Source organism: Cavia porcellus, unplaced genomic scaffold, assembly GCF_034190915.1.
Source record: "Cavia porcellus strain 051 isolate PalLab524CR breed Dunkin Hartley unplaced genomic scaffold, mCavPor4.1 scaffold_17, whole genome shotgun sequence".
In the NCBI taxonomy this organism is placed as follows: Eukaryota; Metazoa; Chordata; class Mammalia; order Rodentia; family Caviidae; genus Cavia; species Cavia porcellus.
In genome coordinates, this window is record NW_026947500.1 from 18,595,493 (window position 1) to 18,614,714 (window position 19,222).

Sequence of the window (19,222 nt, forward strand, 5' to 3'; positions counted from 1 at the left end):
GTGGCGCGGCCGCGGGCGGAGGCGGCCTGCAGGGCGGGCGGGCGCGGGCCGGGGGCGCGCTCAGGGCCGCCGCGGCCGCCACGCGCTGCCGCCTCCCAGGGCCATGTCTGGGGAGGGACCTGCGCCGCCGCCGCGCTGCGAGCCGAGGCCGAGGCTGGGCCGGGCGGGGCGGCGCTGACGTAGGGCCCGCCCGCGCGGACGCCGGCGGGGCGGAAGGGGCGGTGCCGGGCCGCGACGGGCCTGGCGGGGCGGTGGCAGCGGCAGCGAGAGGAGGGGACGAGGGCCGGGCTCGCCCTACCCGCTCGCGGCCCCGGCCCCAGCTCCAACGCCGGCCCAGCGCGGGCCCGCGAGCCCCGCCGCTCCCGCTCCTCCTCCTCCTCCGCCGGCCCCACCGGGCCCGGCCCGGGAGCGCCGCGCCGCCGAGGGCGGCAAGATGGCGGCAGCCGCAGGCACGGCGGCTCCCGGGACGAGCGCCACGGGTGGACACCCGGCCGGCGCTGCCCGGGGAACGGCGGGATCCGCGGCCCCGACGTGCGCGAGACGCGCCGGCGCGGACGGAGTCTTGGCCGCGCGCTCGGCCGGCGCCTCCCGGAGGCCCCTGTGGACGGCGGGCGCCTTGCGCGCAGCGCAGCCGGGGCAGGCGAGGCGGAGGCTGCGAATCCTGTCCGTGACGAACACAGCGCTCTGTGACCTACACGTGAGTGTGTATGGATTTGGTTTGTACCAGCGGGGTGATTATAAATAAATTGCGCTTCGTACTATGAAGTTACTTTTGGTTTTTAAACTGACTGGCGAGTTAGAGCACTCATGCACAAAATTAATGGTGAGGTAGGAATTCCTTGTTATTCAGAGGTGCGATTAGCTGTTTAAAGCCTCGTTAAATAACCAGAGGACTCCCTGGAGGTAGCCAGATTTTCCTCTGTCACCCGGCAGGTATTCAAGATTAAGTGGTAGGGTTAATCACTTGAATTTTTATTCCTATCATTGTAGCCCATATAATTTCTTTCCTTTCTACTTTCTTTCCTTTTGTTTTTCTTTTTTTCTTCCTTTTTTTTTTTTTTTTTTGACTGTGCTTGGGGGCTCGAGCCCAGACCCTTGCATTAGGCAAGCCCTCTACCACTGAGCTGTTTCCCTACACTGTATATCCTTTGACATCCTTGGTTTTAGTTTTTTAAAAATGCTTTGATAACAGTACCTGAAATCTTGAAAATGAATTTTTAGCTTACTGTAATGTCGAAGACTGAGGTTCTGGAGGCAGACCATAGAACACTACCCTGGGTACAAATTTAACCTTTTTGAACTTTGGTTTTTAACATTTGTAAAATGATATTAATAGTAATTTTCTCCTGGATTGATACACAAATATTCAGCAAACGTTGACTTTTGTCGTCACTGTTTCCACATACTGTATAATTGTGTAGATTTATGCCTGAGACCATGGATTAGTTCTTTTATTTTTTGAAAGCTTAAAATCATTAGCAAAACCCATAAAGTTCAGTTATGCTTACTTAGGTATCTAATTGCTGGCAAATAGTTGGCTGATAAAAGATTTATATACTCTATAAAATTCAGCAGTTGTGATACTTAAATTTTGTAAATGTCTACTTAAAATTTAGTAAAATGCATCTATGAGGTTTATAATATTAAAACTAAAAATCAGGAAGTTTTATTTCCATTCACTTAATCTTTGGACAGCATAAAAGAAACTTAAATTTCACAAAGAGACTGGCACACCATTGAGGGAAAAAACCTCGAAAAACATGCTAGAGAGTATGTGACCTGGTGCTTCAGAAAAATTACAAAATAAACTTGGAAAAAAGTAATGGTGAACAGAGAGACAGCCTGTGATTTGTAGAAATTATCAGTATGTGGCAAACCAATCGCAGAAATTCTTAACTTTCACCTGTTTTCCCATTTCAACTAAGTTGTTTGGATCAATTCATTTACAGCTCAAAATAGAAAATATTGTCTTAATTATTCTTTCCAAGCATTCATATTTTGTAGTAGAATGATATCTTAATATTCTACTTCAGGTGGCTGTCAACCAGCAATAATGGGCACATTTTCAGTCTTTTGAAGAAGATGACAGGCCTCTATCTACCTATACAATCCCTAGCATGGGTTAGAGGAGCTGCTGGGTGGGAAGCGTGTACTGTGTGACTGAAAGAGACAAAGTGATTTGTGCCTGGGATTTGAATCTATGGTGTTCATCTCCCACTAGATCTAACCTGTGAATTATTGTCAGGTTACTCCACCACAGTCTTAGGAGAGCGGGGTTTGTTTCTACAGTCTTGAAGATTGTTGTTTTTAGGGAGAGAGGTGTTTGGTACTCTGGAATTAGAAAACTTTTTTGTAATTATGGAAATTAAAAGGCCTGTCCTCTTTGCTATTTGAATTTATTTTGCCTTTCAAATACTTGAGGGTTTTTTCCTTTTATTTTATTTTATTTTGGTTTGGTTTGGTTTTGTGATGCTGGAAATTGAACCGAGGTCCTTGCACAATGTTAGACAAGTGCTTTCTCCCTAAACTACATCTCCAGTCCCTCAACTACCACTTTGAAAACAAGAGTACATGAGTGGTTTAAAGATACAAGCTAGTGGGAAAGTTTTAGCAGATTTGCGTAAAGCAGATTCCTGGCCCTAGTGAAAAAGAGAGTCCTCAGTTGCTTTTATATCATCAGTAACTTGCTATTTCAGCAAAGGTTCACTGCGTTCTCTTGATCACTGGACTTGTGCCCTGCTTTCCTGTCCACAATGGTTGGTGGCTGTTTGTTGCCCTTTTCTCATGTCCCCTTTATCACTGTGGGAATTTGTAGTCCACAGTTGATGGTATCCAAAACCTCCCCTGATTCTCTCTCTGCTGAGCTAGAGATTCAGGCCTCATATTCTCATGACTCCCAGCCCACAGCCTCCCTGATGTAACATTCTGTGGGCCAGGATAGAATGGACAGGGAAAGTTCCTGGCTCTTTGCCCTGAACAGAGATGATGGAATTAAAGGGCTTCTGAACCATCAGGCCTCTGCCTCTTTCCCAAAAGTCATGATGTTCAAAAGAATGGCTTGCTGTCTGGAGAGAACCCATGGTTTCATTTTCCTCCTAGTTCCCAGAGTGTGCAGGGGAAGTGTGAGTTCCTGGAGTGTAAGCAGAGGAGCAGGACTTGTCACCCTAAATTGTTGGCAGCCGTGGAATTTCGTCCATAATGGAAGGTCAGTGACTGGTCACACTGAACCTTTCTTGTCTGCAGTGAAGAAGTGTCCTTGGTCTTCTACCACCAGGAAGATATGTGTAGACTTCAGGCTGTGACAACATTTCCATGTCCGATTCCACAAAACTGAAATGTAAATTACCTTTTCTTTTTTTCAGATTGCCAGACGCTGTTCTTATGTCAATAACAGAGTATCTTGGGAAGAAAAAAAAATCAGTAATGATCCTTCCTGGGACTTATTTGAAAACAGGGTCAAATTCTGAAGAGGTGAAGTGGCAAGATAATACACTAAGGGACCAAATATGTAGGTTCTGTTCAACATGCGGGAACACACAGTTTACCACTCGGACCTCCTGGTTCTGGTTCTGCTTCTTGCCGTAGTCGAGGGGTTTCTTGGGTCTTACGGCACAAAAGGCAGGAGGAAGAACATTAACATCAGAGGTCCCTCTGGGGACAAATAGGAAGTGTCATGTCTTGGGAATTCTTCAGTGGAGCCAGCAGGAGCACTTACAGGTTTGACTCTAAATCTATAAGGGCCTTTAAACACCTGCTCGCCTCACAGACCTGAATGTGGAGATGAAGAGGGTGATGTGCCTGAGGGTACAGTCAGCCACAGAACAGTGCCCCTTCATGGAGTCCCTAGTGTGTATGTGGGTGTCGATTAGTTGCGAGGAATAAGGAGGTAAAGAAAGTTCCCCTTTTCAAGAACCAACCCTGGGCCTGGGGCAGACAAATAGGTGACAGTGTCATCTGATAAGCACATGAGCACTTCATAAAAATAAGAAGGAAATTAATATCACCACCTAACTAGTAGGCAGTGCGGGCTTTCATCCCAGGCCATCCTGCCCTCCAAGGTGTAGGTGATGACTTCATCTCATTGTGCAGGGACTTTGGGGGGTGGGGTACTGGGACTCGAACTCAGGACCTCACACTTGCCAGGCAGGCACTGTGCCACTGACCTATGTCTCCAGCCCTCTACAGGCACTTTGGAGCCACACCAAATCCATGTGTAGGTTCCATCTGCCAGTTAATTGACTGGCATCATGTTAGCGAACTCTGAAACTCTCCATTGTCTGTCAGCTGAGGGACTCAGCCTCACAAAGGCAAGGAGGGCAAGGCCATAGAAGTGAAAGCAGTCGACCCTGCTCCTGGCACTTAGGTTCTCTGAGTTTCCATTTTTAATTTTCAATCTAAGATAGCACTACCTAGTTGTTGTTATTTTTGTTTGGTACCCACTGTGTTCCCTAAATGTGTGTCCAGATGGCTCTGGGCAGATTCAAAAATAGCTATGCTCAAGAGAGGAAAATCGTTGTCATGGAAGACTTTGAAAGGAGGGCTATGTGTTCCCTAGGCAACTCTCCAAGGGGCGTCCCAAGCGTGTGGGCAGGAGGAGTGGCAATGAGATACATGGACAGACACTGAAGGGACTGCTCTGAAAGGCAGCGCTCAAGAACAGTCTCTTTTTGGAGAAAGAAACTTCATAGTTATCTTTTAAATATTTGTTGGAATCTTCAGGATCAGTTTTGTGTTTTTGTTGAGAAAGGGTCTCGCTATGCAGTTCAGGCTGGCCTTGAGCTCACTTTGTAGCCTAGGCTGGTCTCAATGATTTTCCTGCTTCGGCTTCCCAAGTGCGGGGATTACAGGCATGCGCCACCATCTCTGACCAGAATTGTTTTAGTGAATGGAAGTTTAATTTTTTAATTAAGGTTTTTTTGTTTAATACTAGAAATGCCTATTAAGAAAAAAGCTATTTTAAAATCTCATTTAAACTGGATGTGGTGACAAATACTTGTAATCCTCGTATTTGGGGCTGAGACAGGAGGATCACTGCAATTTTAAGGCCAACCTGCACTACATAATGAGTTTAAGGCCAGCACAAACTGCATAGCAAGACCCTGTCTTTAAAACACAAACAACAAAAAAAAAGATTTTACTCGTTAGTGACTAATTACTGTTTTGTAGTCTGTTACATTTGTGCAAACCATAAAAATGCTTCCTGAAGAAGCAGTTTTCTCATACCGGGCTCTGAGCAGCACCAGTCTACAGCACATGGACCTGACTTTTAAGTCGAATGAGAGGACACAGTTGTCATGGGAATGGTGGGGACCCCTGCTCAGGAGCTGTGACTGCTGCCAGAGGAAGAGGTGAGGATGCCTGCTGAGCCAGAAATAAGTGTAGGTGCCTCCAACAAGCAAGGAGAAATCCTGCCTCAACTGCAAGTAGCCTCAGGATAGATTTGTGCCCTGGCCGGGGCAGGCCTAGCTCTGGGAAAGAGTTGATGCTGAAAAACAGTAAAGACTCACCACTGCATCCACTTAACCCTCTGCATGTGCAGCACGTGGTACAGAGAGAACTGACCTAGGCGGAGCAGGGGCCTCCCTAGGTATCAGTCTGTCACATGAGGGCAGTCAGGAGTGAGGTTTCAGCCCAGCGCCAGGCGTGGTGAGTCCGGCGTGGAAAAGATACCTTCAGTTAAACTAGGAAGCACTGGTTTAAAAACCTCAGCATCCGTCCACTAAAAACATGGCGCACCGAATCTCATTCTGACATCTGTTGCTCTTGAGCAACATTGTCCAATAGAATTTTCCCTTACGACAGGAGTGACTTTTACTAGTACAGCCACTAGCCATATATGGGCACTGAGTGCTTGACATGTGGCTAGAATGACTGAGAAACTAAATTTTAATGTCACTTAATGTAAAGTAGATCATCACATGCAAGTAATAGAGAGCTTCACTACTAAAGAAATGACAGTTACACCAGCCTAACTCCATGGTGGTCTGTTAATATAATTTGTTCAGTAAATTAGACTCTAGTGTAACCTCATTTATGTAGTGTCTTATACTTTATGAATTGCCCTTCAAAAATCTCCATTTGGCAAACCACTTCTACAAATGTGGAAATCAAAATAAAGCCCCCCGCCCCTTCATTTTCAGTTTCACAGCCTAAAATATTTCTGTCAATGCAGAGTTCTTACCACCCAGGCTCTGCATTACTGGGTGACTGTCCAGTAATCTTAAGAAGACCTTGCTCAGATCTTTTGCAAATGGAAAGAGAACCAAGAGAAGGAGGATGATGAGAGGGGAGGGAGTGGAAAGGAGATGAAAGGAGATGCATTGTTTACAGGTACCAGCTCCCTATGATGAATGTAAACTGCAAACGTGTATTAATAAAGATTTAAAACAAAAATATACCTGCTCATTCCAGACACCATTCTCAAGCTGTTGCCTGGTCACCACAATGTACAGTGAATTTCCTGAGATCTGTGTGGTCTGTGACTGCAGCCTAAACCTGAGTGACCACTGTATCAGCCATCTTTCACAAGTGGTCCCCTTTGAACCTGTGGTCAAACAGCTACTTTAGTTAAAAAGGCCACATAAAACCCTACCTCAAGAGGCAAGGTTCCATGTTACATTGTGTCCATTTTCAGCTCTTAGGTTGCTGGCAATAGAAACAGCTATCTCAAACATGAACAAAAAGTCACTTGTTACAAAGATTAAAAACTCAAAACTGTTGTTTTAAGTTGGAGAATCAGGATCAGAAATGGTGGGAATTAGTAATGGCAGGCATGGTACAGTGTAGCTGGGTTACTGATGACATGAGTTGGGTCCAGCCTTACTATAATCATTTGCTCAGGATTCAAAATCATTGAACAAACCAAAAAGTAGAATGGACTAAACTTATGTAAATGTCTTCAGTCTGGTGCTGAAGACAGTAAAGCACCTTGAACTTTGTATGGGAAGCAGACACCTGGACCGATGATCTCACCAAAATTTTCTGAGGAAAACCCAGGTACTTATAGAAAATGAAAAGGAATGCTGGATATCCAAAAAAAGCATATTTGAACAGTACAGTTCTTACATGCCTGGTTCCTTAGGAGATAATGGAAACCTTCAGACTGCCTTCTCTTCAATCAATTTTTCTAAACATTCATTGCTAAACCAAATGTCTAGAAAACCAGCCTGTTTTAATCTATTTGCCTGCACCACCCCATTTAGTTAATCCCACTGATTTCACTTAGCTACACCAAGAATCTATTATTACTCTCTCTTCATCATTCATGTATTTCCTTGGTGGTATGAGAACTTGGACACTTCTGTGATCTGACCTCAAGGCTAAATATCCTTTGCCAAATAGGGTTGATGTTTAATACTTACTAAACATCCATTACTTTTCCTGTGTAAGTCACCATTGTTACAACTTGCATGTTTACCTTATATCCAGAGACTCAGTATTTAAAAAAAAAAGGTGCACTCTAAAATGTCTCTGCTGTCGCTGGCAGACAGTCTGAGTTGATTAATCCCAGCAAGCCAGAGGTAGCTTTTCATCAGGGTAGTGGGTAATCCCAGCGACTTCCCCTGAAGTTCAGGCTGGTTTGTGGCTGTGAGGCTGGAACTGCATTTGTTGAGCCCGAAGCAATTCATGTGCTTCCTACCCACCTCACTTGGGCTGCCTGACCCTGTCCCTGCAAGTCACTAGATAGAGCTGGCCCAACGCTGCTCTGCATTCAGTTGGCTCCTGTCTGAGATGAAATGACCCTCTCCTGGGGGACATCTGAACTCACCAGCCACTGCCCCATTCCACAGTGCATTTCTCTATGGAGGCATCAGGTTATCAGTAGTCGCCTTACATCCACAGGTTCAACCTGTTTCTCCCAAGCAGAGTTCAGGGAGACACTGCTGCCTGCCATCTCCTTGGTTGAAGTCTTTCTGCTCTCCCTGTGGGCTTCAATTCCCACTTCAGGTCCTTCATGGGTCTCAGGGACCCACATCCCTCTTGTTCATAGTGCTATATTTCAGTGTCAGGATGTCAGTTCAGCAAGAGGCTTTTTCGGAGGCTCCCCACTCCTGCCATCTTCCTGGAAGTCGAATTTCTCATTGCCCATAGCATAATAAAAAAAAAAAGTGTATGTGTACATAAAATGTACATTACTAGGAAAGGTGTTAGTGCTTCTAGAAAAACTAGGAAATATATTCTAGGAGATTACATGAAATTAAGAAATTTTTTTTTTAATTTTAAATTGGAGCTTCCCTGTTGCACTTCCAGCCAAGATGTAACAGGAAATGGATCACCTTCCCAATGAAGCAACTGAAAAACAGAAGGTGTGTGAAACACTGAACATCAGGCATTAAAGGATGAGAATTCTTCAGAAATTGGGAAAGGGAATGAGGCCTCAGTCGCCCGAACTCACTGGTTGGTGAGTGTTTCCAGGCAGAATGAGATGGATGGGAATAGAGGCAGAAGCTGAAAGTCTCAAGCTGAGGTTTGGGCAAGGTAGCCAGAATTCAGAGAACAGGGTCCTGGAAATAGGAACAGTGTACACAAGAGGCCTCCAGTGACCTGAAGGTTTTCCTTCAGTGTTCAACGGAAGACGTTAATTAGTGCATGCATGCATGTGAGGAATCTACCGGTTTGGGGAAGCGTTTTTCCTTGGGGGGAAAGAGACACTGGGAAGAAAAAGAAGGTGTAGTAGCCAGAGCTCACACCAAACCAAGGCCAAAAGTAACGCCTGTTCCCAACAGGTTGGAAATGGGTGTTTAGCTCAGCAGCATAAGCATCTGCCTGGCAAGCGTGAGGTTGTGAGTTCGATCCCCAGTACCAAAAAAAAAGAGGAACATCAATTACTATTGGGGCTGGGGATTTATCTCAGTGGCATAAGCGCCTGCCTTGCAAGCACGTGGTCATGAGTTCGATCCCCGGTGCCAAAAGAAAGGAAATCCACACTTTCAAAAGTCACCTTACTACTAGAAGATCCATCCCTCACAAGGAGATAAAGTTTAGCCCCAGACAAGGCACATATTTAGGCCTACCTAACAAAAACTGATCCTTTTTAAAAATATGAGGTGCAATCAAAATTTTGTCAAAATGTGTTACAGTAAGATACTACCATTAATCCTCCCCAGAATTCTCCTAATTGAACCCACTTACCATCATGCTCACCACTTTTCGAAGCAGTTCTGGAAGCCTCTTTCCAGAATGTCTTTAGTTGCACTGCTGTGGCTGCCTCGGTGACTTGATTCAGGACATTGACCTTTCGTGGGCATTTTGTCTTTGTAGAAAAGCCACACGTTACTCTGCGCCAGAGTTACTGAGTAAGGTGGTTGGGGTATACTGTAATGTTTTTGGCTGAAATTGCCATAAATGTTTTTAACTAATGCAGGATATTTAAGGCAGCCACGAAAGTACATGAAAGAAGACTTCCAAAACTGCTCAGACAGTGAAGGGGGGCATCCTGAGTAAGATGAACAGCAAGTGTCTTACTGTAGTGATATTTTTGTGTTTTTAAACACTCACTTTTCTATCACACCTGATAATGGTAGAAATACACAATATGCACTCAAGGTAAACAATTTCTGTCATCCAATCAAAAATTACCAGGCATAAAAAAAACCTGGAAAACATAACTCGTTTCCTGTTGTCTTTGTAACTGATACCACAAACTCATAAATGGCATAAACTAACACAAATGTTCTCTAAAGACCAGAAGTCTAACCCAGTTGGGGATATATTTCCATTTTTGTCAGGAGAATATGTTTTCTCTTCCTTTCAGATTCCATATTTGTTTGCCCAAAGCCCCATACCACTCTTAACTCTGTAACTCTTTTTCTCTGTCTTATAAAGATTCTTGATTGTAGGAGATGCCTCTGTCAGAATTCTTCAGTGACATCTGTAAAACTCCTTTTCCTCTATAGTATATCTCTATGTTGATGTGTGCTTATTCTGCTTACCACAAAAAGCAAAGCAAAGGAAACACACCTAGAGGTGAAATAGATGATAAATTAGACAAGAACCCTGACTGCAGTTTTTATGACTATAGTCCACATGTTCAAGAACTTAGAGGAAGAGCTGAACATATTAAGTGGGAAGCTGGAAGATATTTTTAAGAGACTAAAAGATGGAATTTGCAGTACCTGAAATTAAAAAATACCCTGGATGAGATGAATGAATTGGGCATTGGAAAACAGATACATTGCAGTAGAAAGGGAGACCACAAAAAGGCAGGGGGGACATTACTATGTAGAATCTCACATAAACACATGTGCATCCCAAATTGCATAGTCTGAAAATATGATGCTCTAATTTCATGAAAATTATAAATCCATGGATCCAGGGACCTAAAAACAAATGTAAGAATGAAGAAAACTACATCAAGGCACAACATAAGCAAATTTCTTAAAATCAGTGAAAAGGGAATTATAAAATCAGACCCTTCTCCCCCAAAGGCACATTACATGGAGAAAGACAATAATAGAAGTTCCTGCAGATTTCCCATCAGATACAATACAAATTGAGAGAAATGGAGCAGCCCGTCAACCAAGAATTATTTGTCCAGTAGAAAGATCTTTCAAGAAAAAGGGCAGAACCACATGTGATGGTGCACATCTGCAATTCCATCACATGGGAGGCTGACCCAGGAGGATTGTCTTTCATTCAAAGCCAGCCTGGGGTTCATAGAGCTCAAGGCCAGTCTGGCTTATGTAGTGAGAACATATCAGAGAAAAAGCCAAGAATCAATGAAATTAGGAATGAAAAAGGTGATGTCACAGCAGACCACCAAAATCCAGGAAATCTTTAGTAGCTACTATGAAGACTTCATGCAAATTTGTTGTATTTCAACACATTTAAAATTTTTAAGAAAGGGGGGCTGGGGGTTTAGCTCAGGTGCATAAGCACCTGCCTTGCAAGCAGGCGGTCGTGAGTTCAATCCCAGTACCGATAAAAATGAAAAAGACAAAAAAAAATTTTTTTTTGAAGAAAAGGATAGATGACTAGATATATGAATTACCAAAACTGAACCAAGAAGATGTAAAAATTCTGGTACTTCACATGATCAGAGAAATTCTTCTAGTAACCAACCATAAAAATTATTCCTGAAAGTGTAGTCTTAGATGTAAAATTTCTGAACAAGCCAGTAACAAGCAATGGAACTGAAGCAATGATAAAAATCTTACCAACTAACAAAACTCCAGGCCCTGATAGATTCACTGCTGAATTCTACAATATCTTCAAGGAAGTTATAACACTAATATTGCTAAACTTTTCATTCCTGGAAGCTAGTGTCACTCTGATCATAAAACAAGAGACCTGACTGACAAAACCAGAGGCCAGTCTCCTTAATATAGACACAAAAATTCTATGTAAGATCTTGGCAAACAGAATGCAGCAAATTATCAAAAAGGTAATACATCTCAAGGTTAAACACATGGAATCAATAAATTAATACATCACATAAATACAAAGAAAAAAATCACATGATCATATCAATACATGCTGAAAAACACTTTTGAAAAAAAATACACGCCTGATTTTTAAAAATCCTGAAGAGAATTTAGAAAAATCACACTTTAATCTGATAAAAAGCAATTTATGACAAACAGCCAAGATCATATTATATGGGGAAAAACTAAAAGTGATACTTTTAAAACCAGGAACAAGATAAGAATGTCAACTATCATCACTCACCTTCAGTAAAAAAACATGAAACATTAACCAGAGCAGTCAGGCAAGAGAAAGAGATGAAAGAGATAAATATAGGAAAGGAAGAAATCAAATTTTATTTTCAGATAACATGAACCTCTGGCCAGAAGACTCCAAAAACTCCACCTAAAGATTTCTAAAATTTTAATCAAATTCAGCAATGTAACTGGATAGAAAATCAAATTCCAAAAACCTATAGTACTCCTATATATCAATAATGAACTCACAAAGAAAACAGAAAATGCCATTCTAGTAGCATCAAGAAAAGTTACCAATTAATCTAAGGAAGTGAAGACCTCTAAAACAGAAACTATACAACTCTGAGAAAGGAAATCGAAATTAGAAAAGATATCCTCTGTTCTTAGATAGGCAAAGCCAATATTGTAGAAAAGGCCCTACTTCCAAAACTGATATAAAGATTTACTACAATCCCAATCAAAATACCAACTGCATTGCTCACAGAACTAGAGAACAGTCCTAAAATTCATATGGGACAAACAGAGACCCAGAATAGTAAAACCAATCCTGGCCAATAAGAGCAAAGTAGAAGGCATCATTATACCTGACTTGAAGTTATATTACAAAGCTATGGTGATTAAAAACAGCATGGCATTGTAAACAAATGACAACATGTAGGTTAGTAGAACAGAATAAAGGATGCAGAAACACCTCTGGGCACATTCAGCTATTTGCTCTTTGAAAAAGGGACCAAAAGCCTACACTGAAGGGTAGCCTCACCAGCAAATTGTGCTGTGAAAGCTTGCTATTTACATACAGACAACTGAGACCCAAATGTGTCACCATGTACTAAAATTAAAATATATCAAAGATTAAATATTGAAACAGAAGCACTTAACCTCCTGGAAGATAGGGGCTTCCCAAACAGAAAGTCAGTTGCACAAGAAATAACATTGCTGTTATTTCTTGTGCGTTGCAATAGTCAACAAATAACATTGCAAGAGTCAACAAATGAGACTATATCAAATTAAAAAGTTCCTGTACCTTGAAGAAAACAACAGAATAAAAACCATCTATAGAAGAAGAAAAAAATTTGCCGGCAACATCTCCAAAGATTAATATCTAAAACATATAAAGAACTCAAAAAAAGTAGGCTCCACCTCTCAAATATAAAAGACCATCCAAAAAAATTTTTTAAAGATCCAAAAAAAAAAAAATGGTCAACAGAAATGAGTAGACATTTTTCAGAGGAAGAAATGGAGACACCTGCGAAAATACATGTAAAAAATATTCAACGTGACTGGTCATTTGAGAAATGAAAGAACAATACTGAGGTTGCTTACATTCTTTTTTTTTTTTTACACCAGGAAGAATAGCAACCAACCAGACAGTCATAATCAAAATAAATCTACACCCAGGCATAAAATTATTAAGATCCCCAAAATTCAGCATAAAAACAATATTAAAATCTGTTAAAGACACAACTCACCTATCAAGGAAAGTGAAAGACCTATTAGAATCACAGCAGACTTCTGAGCACAGACTCTCAAGTCAAGATGAGCTTGGAGTGAAGTGTTTCAAGTCCTGAAAGAAAACAACTTTCTACCCAGATTGATATACCCTGCAAAAATTTCTTTGAAAATTAATGAAGACATAAGATATTTCCATGACAAAGAACAACTGAAGAAATTAATGTCCACCAAACCAACTCTAGAAAGAGTACTGACATACTAGAGATAAAAATAACTACAATTTCCAGAACAACAACAGAAAGAAACCTCCAGATAGGGCAAGCAATTATACAAGGGGAAAAAGCAGGAAACCAACAATGGGAAAACAAGGTGACAAAGTTGAGTTACTACATATCAATTATAACCATCAATATAAATGGCCTCAAGTCACCAGTTAAAAGAAACAGATTGGCACAATGGACCAAAAAACAGGATCCAACAATATGCTGTACACAGGAAACACATGTGACTCAAAAGGAAACTCATAGACTAAAAGTCAAAGGATAGAAAACAGTATATAAGAAATATACTAATAAAAGCTACTAAATAAAACACTAAATACTAAATAAAAAAACAAATATGCAATAACAGAATTGAAATATCCCATTGTCACAAAGAGATAGATCAACTAGATTAAAAAGTTAGCAAAGAAATAACAGAACTGAGTCAAACCTGTGAACAAATGGACTTAGTAGACATTTACAGAGTGTTTCACTCAAGCATATCCAAATACACATTCTTCTCTACTGTGCGTGGCACATTCTCTAAAATGGACCATGTATTAGCCCATAGAACATTCTTTTTCGGGGGGGGGGGAGCTTTTTCGTTTTTATCAGTACCAGGGATCGAATTCACGACTGCCTGCTTGCAAGGCAGGCGCTTATGCCTCTGAGCTAAATCCCCAGCCCCCCCATAGAACATTCTTAAGTAAAGGCAAAGGAGTTGAAATTATCTCATGCAATATTATCTGACCATAGTGCACTGAAACTGGAAATTACTGGCAAAAAAAAAAAAAACAATCTGCATAAACACATGAAAATTACATGACAACCTCATGAACAACCAATGGGTTACAGGTGAAATTAAAGAAATTAAGCAATACCTACAATTCAATGAAAATTCAGATAGAACATACTGAAACTTGTGGGATGCAATGAAAGCAGTCCTAAGAGGGAAATATATAGCAATGAATTCTCACATCAGAAAAACTGAATGAGCACAAATAACCTAATGCTGCACCTCAAACTTCTAAAAAAAAAAGAGCAAGTCAAACCCACAGCTCATAGAAGAGAGGAAATTATAAAGATCAGAGCAGAGGGGCTGGGGATTTAACTCAGCGGCATAAGCGCCTGCCTTGCAAGCAGGCAGTTGTGAGTTCGATCCCCAGTACCAATAAAAAGGAAAAAGACAAAAAAAAAAAAATCAGAGCAGAAATTAATGCAATTGAGACTAAGAAAATAATACAAACAATCAAAGAACTAGTTCTTTAAGAGAATAAGCAAAATTGATAAACTTCTAGCCAACCTTATCAAGAAAAGAAAGAAAAAACTCAAATTCATGCAACAAGGAATGAAAAGGGTGAAATTACAGATCCCATGGAAATTCAGAAGATCCTGAATACCTACCTTGAAAATCTTTACTCACATATGGTGGAAAACAGAGGAAATGGACAGATTTCTAGAAACATATGAATTACCAAAGCTGAATCAAGAAGATGTGACACTTTTGAATAACACAGTATCAGCCACTGAAATTAAAAATGTGATTAAAAACTTACCAACAAAGAAAAGCTCAGGTCCTGATGGATGTACAGCTGAAGTCTACAAGAAATTTAGAGAAATTTAATGCCAATACTCTTCAGACTTTTCAATGAAGTTAAAAGGGAAGCATTCTTACTAACACATTCCTGGAGATAAGTATTACTCTGATACCAAAACCAGAGAAAGACCCAACCAAAAAGGAGAACTATAGACTAATATCCCTAATGAACATTGATGCAAAAATTCTCAGTAAAATACTGGCAAAGAGAATACAACAAATCATCAAAAAGATTATACATCATGACTAAGTGAGATTTATCCCAGGAATGCAAGGATGGTTTAACACAGTAAATGAATAAATGTAATACACTACATCAACAAAGCCAAACACAAAAATCACATGATTATCTCAACAGATGGAGACTCTTACAGAGTCCAGTACTCATTCATGATAAAAACTTTACAGAAACTTGGAATAGATAGTCTCTATCAATAAAAGCCATCTATGACAAAGCAACAGCCAAAGCCATACTAAATGGACAAAAACTGAGTTTTTAACCTAAAATGTGGAACAACACAAGAATGTCCACTATCCCCACTCTTATTCAATATAGTTCTGGAATCATTAGCCAGAGCAATGAGTCAAGAAAAAGACATAAAAGGAATAAGGATAGGAAAAGAAGAATTTAAATTATCACTATTTGCAGATGACATGGTACTCTACATAGAATATCCAAAAACTCTATCAAAAGTTTTTAACTCTATCTAGAGTTAATAAGCAGATTCATCAGTATAGCTGGATACAAAATAAATAGGCAAGGCAGGAGGCATCATAATCCCTGACTTGAAATTATACTACAAAGCTACAGGGATAAAATCAAGATGGTACTGGCAATGAAAAAAAAAAAAAAAAACAGACCTGAGGACCACTGGAACAAATGAAAAGATGCAGACACAACTACAGACACTGAGCCACCTTATCTTTGACAAAGGAGCTAAACATATTCACAAGAAAGATAGTCTCTTTAATAAATGGTGCTGGCAAAATTGACTTTCCACATGCCAAAGACTGAAACTAGACCCATGTTTATCATCATGCAATAAACTAAAGTCAAAATGGATCAGTGATCTAAATATTAAGACAGAAACACTAAATCTACTGGAAGACAAGGTAGATAGAAATGTTGAAGACATACGAGTAGGCAAAGAGTTCTTGAATAAAAGCAAACTGCATGGGAAACACTTCAAAGAATCAACAACTGGGATTTCTTATTAAAAAGATTTTGTAGTTCAAAAGAAGTTGCCAACAGAGTGAAGAGAAAACCCACAGAATAGGAAAAAATCTTAGGCAGCTGTCCGTCAGACAAAGGGCTTATATCCAAAACATATAAAGAACTGAAAAACATCAGGTCCCCCCAAATCAAAGACCTAATCCAAAAATGGGCATCTGAAATGAACATACACTTCTCAGATGAAAAAATACAAAAGGCAAATAAATACATGAAGAAATGTTCACAATCACTGGTCATTCAAGAAATGCAAATTAAAACAATGTTGAAATTCCATCTCAGTCCAGAAAGAATGATTGCCATCAACAAACCAACTGATATCAAATGTTGGTGTAGGGAAAAAGGAACCCTTTCCACTGCTAGTGGGAGTGTAGGCTTGTGCAACCACTGTGGAAATCAGTGTGGAGATTCCTCAAAAAACTAGGGTTGAAAGTCCCATTTAATTCGGCTATTCCCCTTCTGGATATTTCCCCCCAAAACTGAAAATGTCATGCTACAATGATATGTACACCTATGTTTATTGCAGCACAATTTGGTTGTTTCTGGGAAACAACCAAAATGCCCATCAATCACAGAATGGATAAAAAAGACATGGCATTTTTATACAATGGAATATTACTCAGTTGTAAAAAATGATAATCTTGAGGATTTTGTACGTAAGTGGAGGCAACTTAAGACCATACTCATAAGTAACATAAATCAAATTCACATTTATAAGTATCATATTTATATGATAAATATCTCTAGTACAAAAAAATAAAAATCTGAAAAATCAGTATTGTCCAAAATGTACAATAGATATTGTAATAATGAAAGGGAAAGAAAATGCTCAAAAGGACAGAATTACTGGGATGAGACAAGGAAAAAAAGGAAGAAAGGAAAAGAGTATATGTTTGTTGGTAAACATATATAAATGTATGTATGTATATGTCTGCTAGATAGATAACTATACTACTAATCTATCAAAAAGAACAGTTTGTTCTGTCTTTGATAACTTTTGTATCTAAATTTGTGAGCTGAACAACTAGTTCTATGATAATATGCAATATATTAACTGGTGTTAATTCCCTACCTTTTTTCTTTTTTGAAATTCTGTATCATTTCTGACCTTTTTTTATTGTTTTGCTTTTAAAACAAAAAAAAGGCTGAGAATGTAGGTGAGTGCAAGGTCTGGTGTTCAATCTTAGTTCTGCAAAAAAAAAAAAGTAATAATAATCCAGTGTTGTACAATACATTAAATGTATGTCTCAAATATCATTCATCATACAGAGACCAAAGAAAATCTCAACCTGGATGAAAAAAAAAAAAAGGATAAAGAGATGCCAACACCAAAATGATAGAGGTGGCATATTTAACATGAATTTTAAGTTGAAATCATGAAAATGCTTCAGTAAACATACATAAAAAACATCGTTTCAGCAAAGAAATGAGATATGAAGCACCAAATGGAGATTTAAGCACTGAAAAAGTGTGTGAAGAAATCACAGCTGAAAATATCCCAGACTTGGCAAGACTCGATGTAAGCCTGCAGATCAAAGAAGCTGAATAAGCCCAAACAGGATAAATGCAATGGAATCTACACCAAAACGTGGGGTAGTCAAACTTCTGAAAACTTGATAAATCTTGAAAGTGGGAGAGAAATGAAATGTTACCAAAGGAAGAAATCGTAAAAGGACAGTGCCTTTCTCATTAGAAACCATGGAGGGCGGGAGGAAGTGGCAAACTATTTCTCAAGAGCAAAAGCAAAAGAACTCAGGCTCAGGGTACTTAAGAAATGATGTAGGAATCAAGATTTCCTCAGATGCAGAAAAACTAAGAAGACTTGTCATCAGAGCTACCCTGAAAGAATGAGTGAAGGAATTTCTCTAAGTACACCTGAAGTAATAAAAGATTTGAAATCATGAAGTATTAAAAGTGAACTCGGGGCTGGGGATTTAGCTCAGTGGCATAGGCGCCTGCCTTGAAAGCAGGCAGTCGTGAGTTCAATCCCCGGTACCGATAAAAAGGAAAAAGACAAAAAAAAAAAAAAAAAAAAAAAAAAAAAAACTCAAAAAAAAGAACTCAGGTGGGGTGGCAAATGCCTATAATCCCAGCACTCGGGAGACTGAGGAAGAGCCTCAGTTTTGAGCTCAGAGTCAGACAGAGCTACAAAGGGAGCTCAAGTTCAGTCTGAACTGCATAGCAAGACCCTGTCTCAAAAAAGACCAAAAAAAGAAAAAAAAAATGGTGAAGGAAGAAAATGGGGTAAAAATACATATTCTGTCTCATATTAAGTTTTCTAAATTAGGTATGATGGTGAAATGAGAGAATATAAATGATGATATACGCACAGAGAATATAAAAGAAATACTTAAGACAATTACACTATAAGTGGGGGAGAACAAAGGGAAATAAAGCGTTACACTTCACCTGAACTAGCAAAACGGCACCATTACACGACTAAGTCACGTAACAGTCTAATACTTAGACCAGCCGCTAAAGAAGGTATGCAAGGAGACACAGAAACATTACAGATACATAAAAGTATCACAAAATGACCAAATAATCACATAGGGAAGATAAACAAAAACAAGACCTAGAACAAAAAGGAAACAAAAACAAAAAATTGAATGGAAAACTTAAGTCCTAACGTCAATAATTATATTGCATATAAATGACTTAAGCACACTAATTAAAGATGTGTAGCTTGGGGCTGGAGATTTAGCTCAGCGGCATAAGTGCCTGCCTTGCAAGCAGGCAGTCGTGAGTTCAATCCCTGGTACTGATAAAAACGAAAAAGACAAAAAAAAAAAAGATATATAGCTTGACAGACCAAACTATATGGCAGTTATAAGAAACCCATTTCAGGGGCTGGGGGTTTAGCTCAGCGGCATAAGCACCTGCCTTGCAAGCAGGTGGTCATGAGTTCGATTCCCGAAAATGAAAAAAAAAAAGACAAAAAAAAGAAACCCATTTCAAATATAATGATACAAGAAGGATGAACGTACAATGATAGAAAAATAGGCCATGAACATTAATCAAA

The 19,222-nt window shown here is 39.9% G+C and overlaps 1 long non-coding RNA gene across 2 annotated transcripts in view; it reads left to right on the top strand.

Moving 5' to 3' along the window:
- The window catches only part of LOC111756294 (uncharacterized), a 49,348-nt gene continuing 30,126 nt past the window's right edge, over positions 1-19,222 (top strand). The window contains exon 1 of one of the 2 annotated variants that reach the window (XR_010040047.1): positions 1-19,222. This exon is cut by the window's right edge and continues 11,880 nt beyond it. This is a non-coding gene — a long non-coding RNA (uncharacterized LOC111756294). The other variant, XR_010040046.1, reaches the window with a different exon arrangement.